At 36.3% G+C, this 10936-nt stretch overlaps 2 pseudogenes; both read left to right on the top strand.

The window, feature by feature from the left end:
* The first annotated feature begins 1275 nt into the window (after nt 1–1275).
* On the top strand, nt 1276–5821 carry LOC127669277 (zinc finger protein 431-like; annotated as a pseudogene).
* A 254-nt stretch (nt 5822–6075) lies between these two features.
* On the top strand, nt 6076–9894 carry LOC127669276 (zinc finger protein 431-like; annotated as a pseudogene).
* The last annotated feature ends 1042 nt before the right edge of the window (nt 9895–10936 follow it).

The following is a 10936-nucleotide window of genomic DNA, read 5'->3' as shown; positions in this document are numbered from 1 at the left end:
TAGACATCCTTTTCTTTATCATAAGAGAATGAGATAATTTTACTACTCCAAATCATTTACTCTAATATTGAATCATTTGTATACTTTATGCAAATCGATACAATTGGAATAGCCCTCCACCCACAATCCATTTTTTTTATTACTAGGAAAGAAGTAAACCAGAATGCATGGTGTGAGTTTTTGCCAGTGATTTCTTTGATTTTGGTTTTGATTATAATCCTGTAATTCTTATAACAACTGTGTTATATTTATGTCTGTCATTGTATCTTCTTTTAACAGTGACACCATGTATGTTGTGTGATTTTATTAATTACACTCTTATTATATTGCTGTTTCTATGAAAATTGTAGACCTTCACCTATTTTCGTCTTCTGAAAATTTACCATATTATATTATGAGTTCCTTGAGATTTTGTTTGTTTGGGGACTTTAAGTTGTCTCTTTTTGGTGCTAATGAGTTGCCTCTCCGCATTTCTCAGCAAATCTGTGTTTTTCACTTGTTCCAGTCATCAATGTTAGCCTTTTTCTACTTAAGTGATTGATATGGTTAATCCATTGGTTCTGGGTTTTTAAAACTTTTGCTACATTATTGCCTCTGTGCTAATTAGCTTCAATTCTCAATATTTCAAAAATTCTAGTCATCTGAGGGAGCCTCAGTTGAGGGAGGGCTGCCATCAGAATGGCTGGTTGTAATATCTGAGAGATTGTGTTGATTGATGTGGGAAATCTTTTCCACTGCGGATGACAATATCTCTAAGCAAGTAGGCCTGCACTGGCTAAGAATGATAGCTGAGCATGAGATAGTGACCAAACAAGAGTGCAAGCCTGAAAACAATGTTTATCCATTCTGTTTGTTTGTTTGTTTGTTTGTTTTCGAGACAGGGTTTTTCTGTGTAGCCGTGGCTATCCTAGGAACTCACTCTGTAGATCAGGCTGGCCTCGAACTCAGAAATCTGCCTGCTTTTGCCTCCCAAGCATTGGGAATAAAGGCATGTACTAGCACTGTCCAGCTATCCATTCTTTTTGTCTTCATTTTCTACCTTGAGTTTCTATCCTAAGCTCCCAAAATGATAGACTGTTATCTGACAGAACTATTCTAAAAACCCATTGATAACCTGAGATGCTTTTGATTAGAAGATTTAATCACAACAGCAGAGAAGCAACTTAGGACAAAAAAAGTGGTGGGGGGACACAAAAAGTGATTTTTTTGCTGCTAGACAGAACCTCGAAGTATTCTTTCTCTTTTGGAAGAATGTCCAAAGTATCAAGAATCGAGATGGCAAAGAGCATAGAGAGCTTTACACCTTTTACGACCTGTAAGATGGGAGTCTTGAAAGTAATGCAGACATTGAAAGTTGAAGTTGTTGGATGTCTGTGAAAATAGACTTCATGATAAATTTCTAGATATTTTGTGACAAAATGTTTCTTATTATGTCCATACCCTGGGAAATTGAGTAAAGCAGAATTAAAAAATAATGGACTGATTTCTTAGATGTAATATTAAATCTGTTTAATGGTTATTATTAACGACTCATTCAGGACTACAGTGAAAAGAAGCAACAAGGGCAGAAACAAATACAATGACTGTGAATTGTTAAGATAAACAGCACTAGGTAGTTTCATATGACAGTTTGAAATGGCCTAAAAGGTGTCCTAAGAGTAATACTGTCCCCTGCTAACCTTTAAAATAGTAGAATGAGTAAGCAAAGGGAATCCTAGTCCCAGATAGGAACTTCATATAAAACCTAATGCAACTGTGGTACTAGTGTGGTATATTCCATCCCAATTTAGAAGCAGACTTTTGCAAGATTATTATCCATGTTGTACTGGTTCCAGTAACAAGAAAGATGTAAAATTCAAAGTCTTGTAGAATTCAAAGTTTTTTCTCTGTGGTATTTGTTTAGCATTGTTCTAGCCATCTATATTTGTCAGAGTCAGAACCTCGTGGTTTTTTTTTTTTTTTAAACAAACCAAACCAAACCAACCAACAAACAAAACCCCTGTGAATTCCTTGCATGAAGCTATGTTTATGAAGCCTGAGTTGCATTTGAGAACACAATATGTGGAGATACATAAGCTATGAGAGATCTACTATGGAGAGATGGATATAGGAAATGGATTTACCCCAACTGATAGAACTATATGAGAGGTTGCAGGGATATGGCCATCTAAACCCTTTAACTGAAGCCCCATGTGTCTGAGACACAGCTACAGGACTTGGTATTTGGGCTCCTGCCTTGATCCAATCTTCCCTCACTATGTACATATTTCTCTTTATTGAAATGGGAAAGGGTATTCTGTGCCATTGTATACTGGAAAGATATAACTACTTTTCTGATTTTACAAGTTGTGGCAGTGGGGAGATTACTGTTGAGTGTCAGAAGGGACTTTGGACATTTGAACAGTGTACAGGCTGTTGCAGACTATTAGGACCATTGAAGTTAAACTAAATGCATTTTCATCTGGGATGACCATGAGCCTAGAGTAGCCAGAGGCAGAATCTAGTTGGTTGAATCAAGAAGCTCCTGCATAGGAGGATTTCTTTGAGCTTTTGTCTCTCTTTTGTGTCTTTCTTTAGGGACCTCATAGAAACTTTTCTAGGGGGCAAGAGAGATGGCTCAGCAGTTAAGAGCACTGACTGCTCTTCCAAAGGTTCTGATTTCAAATCCCAGCAACCACATGGTGGCTCACAGCCATCTGTAATGAAATCTTATGCCCTCTTCTGGTGTGTCTGAAAATAGCTACAGTGTACCTACATATAATAAATAAATAAATCTTTAAAAGAAAAAAACTTTTCTAGGAGACTTTTTACATTTCTTATTGGGAATGGGATTGGGGTAGCTGTATCCTCAACCCATTTCCTGTTTTTTTGAGGGGTTTGTGTGTGTGTGTGTGTGTGTGTGTGTGTGTCTACTGTGTTGTGACTCTATCCCTTAATCACATCAGATACACTAAAAGCAATTGATATTAAGTGCTAAAGCTATTTTGTTATCCTGATATTTCTACATTTTTAGTTTTGTTGTTTTTGTTTTTGTTTTTGAAGATGAAGTCTCTGTGTGTAGCCATGCTTGTCCTTTAAGTATGTTTGTATATGAGAAGGCCAGTGACTTACAGATTCTCCTGACTCTGTCTCCAGAATGCTGGGATTAGATGTGAGTGCCAAGTCCTGCATGGGCTTCAAAGGACAGTGGGGCATGGTGTCCAACCCTGTAGCCAAGCCAACAGAACTTGGGACTCTTATGAGTTTGACAGTTGCTATTTGTAAGGTTTGTTTGTAATGTGTTTGTTTGTGTGTGTGTGTGTGTGTGTGTGTGTGTGTGTAATTTTCATTATGTTCCTCCTTCAGGGTATTCTCTCCCTGTTAAGGATTTCATCTTCATGATAATTAGGTATAGCTGGAGTCCAGGAGTTGAGATTGTGTCAATGTTATTCACCAAAAATGTTAATTATTGTGAATTTCAGGACAGCCCTTAAGGCTAGGGAAAAGAACTCTGAAATTACGAGTTCAAAAATATATAAATTCTCAACTGTGTAAAATAAAAGGATGCAATATGAATTGACTAAGAACTTAACAGATATAGTAGAACAAAGGCAGCTTTGCTATGAACCAGCGTGTCAGAAAATAAGAGAAGAGAGAATAAGATTTAGGGTGTGGTAATTTCAGAACGCAATCCCATCCAACTAAACTTATTTTTGTATTTATGAGATTGGCAGATCTCTGAATTCATTTGCAATGCTAAGAAAAAAGAATGTACTTGTTCTCTTTTTCTAAAAATCTGGACGCTGTGGTCAGGGGTTGCTGATTCATTGAATAATCAAAGGGGAACCTGGGGTGGACAATTGTATTGAAATGTAAATAAAAGACAAGGCTTTGGTTTGCAAGAGCTGAGCAGTCCGGTGATCTTCAGAAAGCTGTCTTTAGCCAGACATGGGCTGTCAGTTTGCATCCATGTTTTGGCTTCAATTTCTTTTTTTCTACTGCTCCCAATACCCTTTCCCCAAAATTACTCTCTAAGCCAAGGCTGGTTCTTAGCTTGTTGGCCAACATGCCTGGCTTTTTTTCCCCTTATATTACTGGCTCATGGGCCTATAGTGTACTATTTTGCACATGTTAAGCATGTGTTGCTGTGCTGACCTTCTCTACATCTTGGATTTTGAAATTTGACAGAAAGCCTATTCTGTTCTCAGGCTGGCACATAATCATGTCATAAATACTACCTGAGCCTTCTGTCTCATTGGACTGTAGTGTGTTCCATTCATCTTGTCTGTTGTGTTTGTTAAGAAATATTTTAATGAATAAGAGTATTTTGCCTGTATTCATGAATATCATGAATATGTGTGCCTGATTGGCCCTCAAAATAGTCATAGAACATGACTGCTGAATCCCTGAAGTTGGGATAATGGATAGTTGTGAGCCCACATGTAAGTACTGGCAGTTGAGCTCAATTATTAGCAAACCAGTAAGACCTCTTCTCTACTGAGCCATCTCTCCTGATCTATGTTGCTTATTTAGGATTAACATTTACATTGGTAATATTTTCATATGTGCACTTGTAATTGTTTAAACATGCATTTCCTTTTAGTAAGATATTATTAATGTCATAATATAAAATGGGTCACTTCAAGTTTCTGGAAGATGAATAGCAAACTAGAGTGAATGTATAATTCTCAGGAACAACCTTTAACTTTTTTTCTATCTTTTTAATTCATTTGATTGAGTTTGGCAGGGGAATTAGGGTCTTACTATATTCTTCTGGTTGTACTGGAACTCATTGCATCCACCAGGCTGGTATCTAACTCAGTGAGATAACATCTGCCTCTACCTCCAGAATTCTGGGATTAAAGGCATGAGTCAATACACCCAACTTGCCTATCATTTTTCCCTAGTTAGTAATTGTTCATATCATACCATTTCTCTATGTGCTCAATATTGTTCTCTCTCTCTCTCTCTCTCTCTCTCTCTCTCTCTCTCTCTCTCTCGGCATTTCTTTCTATTCTAGTGGCACAGAAATGACAGGAGTGAACCTTATTATTCAGTTTCCTTCTGAAATAACTTCATTATTACATTAGTACTTCCATGTCAAAAAAATCAGTGAGGAAGACCCAGAATTATACAAATATATTGACAGTGAGGCATACATTTAAAGTGATCTTGCCATGATGCTTTGTATTGTATACCTATATGGGATATTTTAGAATGCAGTGACCTATGATGATGTGTGTGTGAACTTCACTCCAGAAGAATGGACTTTACTAGATCCTTCACAGAAGAGTCTCTACAGAGATGTGATGCTGGAGACCTACAGCAATCTCACTGCTATAGGTAAGACAGTGAATTTCCTTTCACCTTTTAAAATAAAAGGACAATTGTTTCATTGGTATTGATGCTGTTCTGTGATTTTAATCAAGAATGACGAATAATGAGGTAAATGAATCAAGTATGGTTCTAAGGTTCATGGGAGACACTAACTTAAATTTTGCCCAATTTCCAATAATCTGTTATAAATTTTCTGTTACTATATTTTTAGGCTACAATTGGGAAGATGACAATATCAAAGACTATTTTCAAAGTTCTAGAAGACATGGAAGGTAATTTTCATGTGCAAGTTGGTTTGAATATGCCTTTGAAGCAATTTTAATGTTCCTTTGAATTTTGAAGAACAGCAACAATGTAAAAAAGCACTGCTCTAAGTATATCAATGATTATTAAATTCTCACAAAACCATGTACCTCAATTTGAGGTATCTGATTTGTATTTCCAGTGTATTGTTGTAAGAAGGATATAATCAATGCCTTAATCAATATTAGCATTTGTGTCATAGCCCCGTTAGATTATGCTATAGAAATGGTAATCAGTTTAATCCCATACCAATTTGATATTGCAAAATGTATACACATTGAATAGTTGATAAGTATATGTGGAAAGCCTTCTTTTAAAAAAAATTTTTTTTTAACTTTTTTGAGACAGGGTTTCTCTGTGTAGCCCTGTCTGTCCTGAAACTTCCTCTGTAGACCAGGCTGGCCTTGAACTCAGAAATCCACCTGCCTCTGCCTCCCAAGTGCTGGGGTTAAGGGCATGTGCCAGTACCGCCCAGCTGTGGAAAGCCTTCTAATAGGTAAATAGCCTGTAGTAAAGCTGGTGCTACTTATATACTTGTAGTGACATTGCTAACTTTAAGTGAGAAGGGGATAGTTTATGAAAGTCAAGAATGTTGTTTTGGAGAAATCTTAATCCCTTACCTCATATCTATGAGGTAGACAGTGTCAACCTTTGTTAAATGCAATGTGGAACCCTTTCATTTTTTAATTTTTTATTCTTTTAATATTTATATGTAACAATTAATGCAAGTCATTTGAGTATAGGGATATTGAAAGAAGCAGTGTACTCCTCTCTCTCTTAGTACAATTAGAAGATATGTAGTAGTCCCTACATTGAGTAGAGTTTTTTAATGTGATACAAGTTTATAATTATTTGGTTTTCCAATATCATAGGGTTCCTCCACAAACTCACATTGCAGAAAATCCCTACAGTACCAGGAATGTGGAAATTCTTCTGTTTGTCCATGTTCACATTGTAAATGCAGTATACAAATGTAGTATATCTGTACTAAAGGGAAATTTATGAATGCAATTAGTGTGGCAAAGCTCTGAGCTTTTATAATTCTACTCAGTAGTTGAAAATTTCATCTAGTTAATGGATGCTATGAATGTGAGCTATGTAAAAAATACTCTTAGCAACACAGGTATATTCAAAGGTACAAAAAATATAGGGGAATACCGTGAATGTAAAGAAAATGATAAGTTCTCAAGACCTGATTTCTCTTCACCATTAGACAAAATTGTAAAATTCATTCATACAAATAGAAAGATCCATCAGTATAATGAATACAGTAAACCTTTTACATGTGACAATTGTCTTTGCAGGCATGAAAGAAGTCACAGTAAAGAGAAACCCTATACATGTAATCAATGTGGTAAAGTATTTGCATATCACAGTAGTGTCCAAATACATAATAGAACACTTACTATAAAGAAACCGTATGAATGTAATCAGTGTCAATTCCAAGTACATAAAAGAACACATACTGGAGAGAAACCCCCTGAATGTAATCCATGTGATAAAGCCTTTCTACGTTCTGGTCATCTCCAAATACATAAAAGAACACACACTGGAGAAAAACTTTATGAATGTAAACTATGTAGTAAAACCTTTGCAAGTCATGCAAGTCTCCGAAGACATAATAGAACACATACTGGAGAGAAACCCTATGAATGTAAGCAATGTGGTAAAGTCTTTGCACGTCCTGATATTCTACAAACACATAAAAGAACACATAATGGAGAGAAATGTGGGTGTAAAGAATGTGATAAAGTCTTTGTAATTAAGAGCAGTCTCCTAGAACATAAAAGAACACATACTGGTCAGAAACTCTATGAATGTAGCCAATGTGGTACAGCCTTTGCATGTTTCAAGAATCTCCAAATACATAAAAGAACACACACTGGAGAAAAACTTTATGAATGTAAACTATGTAGTAAAACCTTTACAAATCATGCAAGTCTCCAAAGACATAATAGAACACACACTGGAGAGAAACCCTATGAATGTAAGCAATGTGGTAAAGTCTTTGCACGTCCTGATATTCTACAAACACATAAAAGAACACATAATGGAGAGAAATGTGGGTGTAAAGAATGTGATAAAGTCTTTGTAATTAAGAGCAGTCTCCTAGAACATAAAAGAACACATACTGGTAAGAAACTCTATGAATGTAGCCAATGTGGTACAGCCTTTGCATGTTTCAAGAATCTCCAAATACATAAAAGAACACATACTGGAGAGAATCCCTATGTATGTTATCAATGTGGTAAAACCTTTCCATATCACAGTCGTCTCCAAATACATAAAAAAAACACATACTGGAGAAAAACCTTATGAATGTAAGGTATGTAGTAAAAGCTTTGCAAGGCCTGATGTTCTCCAAAGACATAATAGAACACACACTGGTGAGAAACCCTATGAATGTAAGCAATGTGGTAAAGTCTTTGCACGTCATGATATTCTACAAATACATAAAAGAACACATAGTGGAAAGTAACCCTATGGATATAAGCAATGCGAATAGACTTTGTAAGTCAGAACCATTTTCTAGAACATAAAAGAGCACATAGTAGAGAAACCCTATGGATGTAATCATGTGGTAAAGACTTTCTAAGTCAGAGTTGTCTCCTGGAACATTCAAAAATTCATACTGGAGAGAAAAACCTATGAATGTAATGAATGTGGGAAAACCTTTGCATGCCATTATCATCTTTGGATACATAAAAGAATTCTTACTAGAAATAAACCCTATGAGTGTATTTAATATGATGAAACTTTTTCACATTTATAATACACTCTTAATCATTATGAAAATTTCATACTGGAGGGAAATTGTATGAATAAAAGTAATGTTGTAGGGCCTTTGTGTTAATCGAATCCACTGGGATTCAACTCTACTCAGATACTAGGTCAATGGAAATGAGAAGAATTCATTTTAATCAATCTATTGCTGACTAATTAGGGCCATGGATCTCACTCAGGAGAAGAACTGAAATACAAATGCTTCCCCCCCCAAAAAAAACCAGAATCTTACAAATGTTTTAAGCATGAAAATCGGAAATACCTATGCCAAGTTATATCTACATTTTTCTACCAATCTGGATTCAGGAATAGGGGCTTCCCTTATATAGCTGATCTATGTCAACTGATGCAGATTATAGACATTACAGTCTGTGCAATCATATCCATTAGTTTTTGTGTATTTTGGAACCATCATTATGTTTTGAGAAACAAAGATGTATAACATAAGCTGTGGTTTTGAAGAGTCATATGTTTCGCTGAACAGAAGGTTACGAAGAGCAAAAGATAAAAAGTGGAAGGTGATCTGCTTTTGAAAAATACCCATTTCCCCTAGAACCTGGGAAGAAGAACTTAGTTTTACCCTATGATGAAATGGAGCCTGATAACAAAAAGGCAATACTTAGGACAAGTTTCTTTTGCTTCTTTCTAATGTTTGCATATTACATTCATCTGCAATGACATAAAAGGATACATATTGGAGTAAAACTTTACAAACATAATCAATAGCATGAACCATTTTCACATACTTTTACCTACTATTACATAAAAGAAAACACACCGGAGTGAAACTTATGAAAGTAAGCAATGTGGTAAAGCATTTTCACAACACAGTCATCATCTCCTAATATATACAAGACTTCACACAGCGCTGCTGTTGAGCAGGAGCAACATAGGAGTGCTGCAGGCTTGCTGCCATGATGGAGTACTGGGCTCTACCTGCCTCAAGGAGAAGGAAACAGACTGCAGCCAGTGGTCACAACTAAAGCAAATGGCACAATCCACCAGGCCCATTTGAACCTCCACTACCTGAATTAGATACTGAATACCAAAAAGAGGAGTGTCTGAGTGATGCATTTGAGGAACTTCAGAACTTTGGACAACCCAATCTCTCTAGAAGAGACACCTTTTGAAAGGCTTGGAGAACACATGCTGGATCCCCTGACAGAGTTCTTTGACATCCTTAGAGATAAGCCCTATCATGGAGGATTATTATGTATCCTTTGGGGGTGTTGTTTTCACCATTAATCTGGTTGAGGATCTAGAGACCTTCATGATCAAGAAGCAGACCCCCAAACAAGCAAATATGGCTATTTTCTCTCACTAGTGACCCCAAGTGCTAGGACTGTACAGAGAAGACTGGGTGTACTCCCATGAAAGTGTATCTATGTATAAGCTGCTGGCTAAGGAGCTCACTGAAGCTTAAACATGAAATTGGACTTGTCTTCATTGGCCTATTCTGGAAAAGGCACTGGACTACCTGCCAGATTCTAACACATTAAAATATATCAGGTGAACACTGAGCCTCCTTTTGTAGCTGATTTTCCTGTTTCCCATGCCTTCTACTGATGACAGTTACACTGTGTGTGACAGCGCAGTAAAAAAAAATGTGTGTTACCTTCCTGGTACTGCTCCCCCAAAAAATACACACTGGAGAGGAACCATAGGGATGTAACCAATGTGTTAAATACTGTGTATTTCATTGTGGTCTCTAAATACATAAAATAACACATAGTGGTTACAAATTCTACAAATGTAATCAATGTGATAAAGCCTTTTCACAACACAGGTATTATGAATACATAGCAGAACACATTCTGAAGATGTGTGACTACTGAGAAGCAATGTGGGAAAGCCCTCTGCATGTAGCCATAGTCATTGAAAGTTTGAGAAAAAGCCATGCAGAGAAACATCATGACTGTAGTCAGTATGGTAAAATTTTGCATTCCTTTGTATTTTTATACAAGAGTAAAAGCTTTAGTGTGTAATCAATCTATTAAAGACTTTGTATATCACAATAGTCTTTGAGGACCTGAAAGATCTCATACTGAATGGAATCTAACTAATAAAGGGTCTGGTAATATCTTTAGTCAATACACATACTTTCAGTTATACAATATTCTGGGGAAAACTCTGACAAGTGTCAACAATTTATTCAAGCATGATGATGTCCCTTCTTTTATCACTTCTTATCATAGCTATGAAGGAAGTAAATCACTTACCATAGTCATTCAAGCGTAATGGAGGAAATCAATTTTGTCCAGTTATGCATGCCTAAGAAAGGGACAGCTTGAAATGATTCGCACCACAGGAACAGTGGTAGCAGGGTGTTGGTCGCCAGAAGTGTTGACAGTTGCTGTTGACCTAGGGCTTATTTGTATAATGATGTACATAATTTACTTTGTGTTTCTCATTTTGTAAATATTTTCCCTTCCAAGGTTATTTGATATTTTTCTTTTTTTTGTTTTGTTTTGTTTGGATTTCGTTTTTTTTTGAGTCAGGGTTTCTCTGTATAGCTGTCCTGGAACTCACTTTG

The sequence above is a fragment of the Apodemus sylvaticus genome, chromosome 19 (assembly GCF_947179515.1).
Source record: "Apodemus sylvaticus chromosome 19, mApoSyl1.1, whole genome shotgun sequence".
Classification (NCBI taxonomy): domain Eukaryota; kingdom Metazoa; phylum Chordata; class Mammalia; order Rodentia; family Muridae; genus Apodemus; species Apodemus sylvaticus.
The sequence above is the reverse complement of the archived record's forward strand: the minus strand, read 5'-3'. Positions and strand labels throughout refer to the sequence as shown.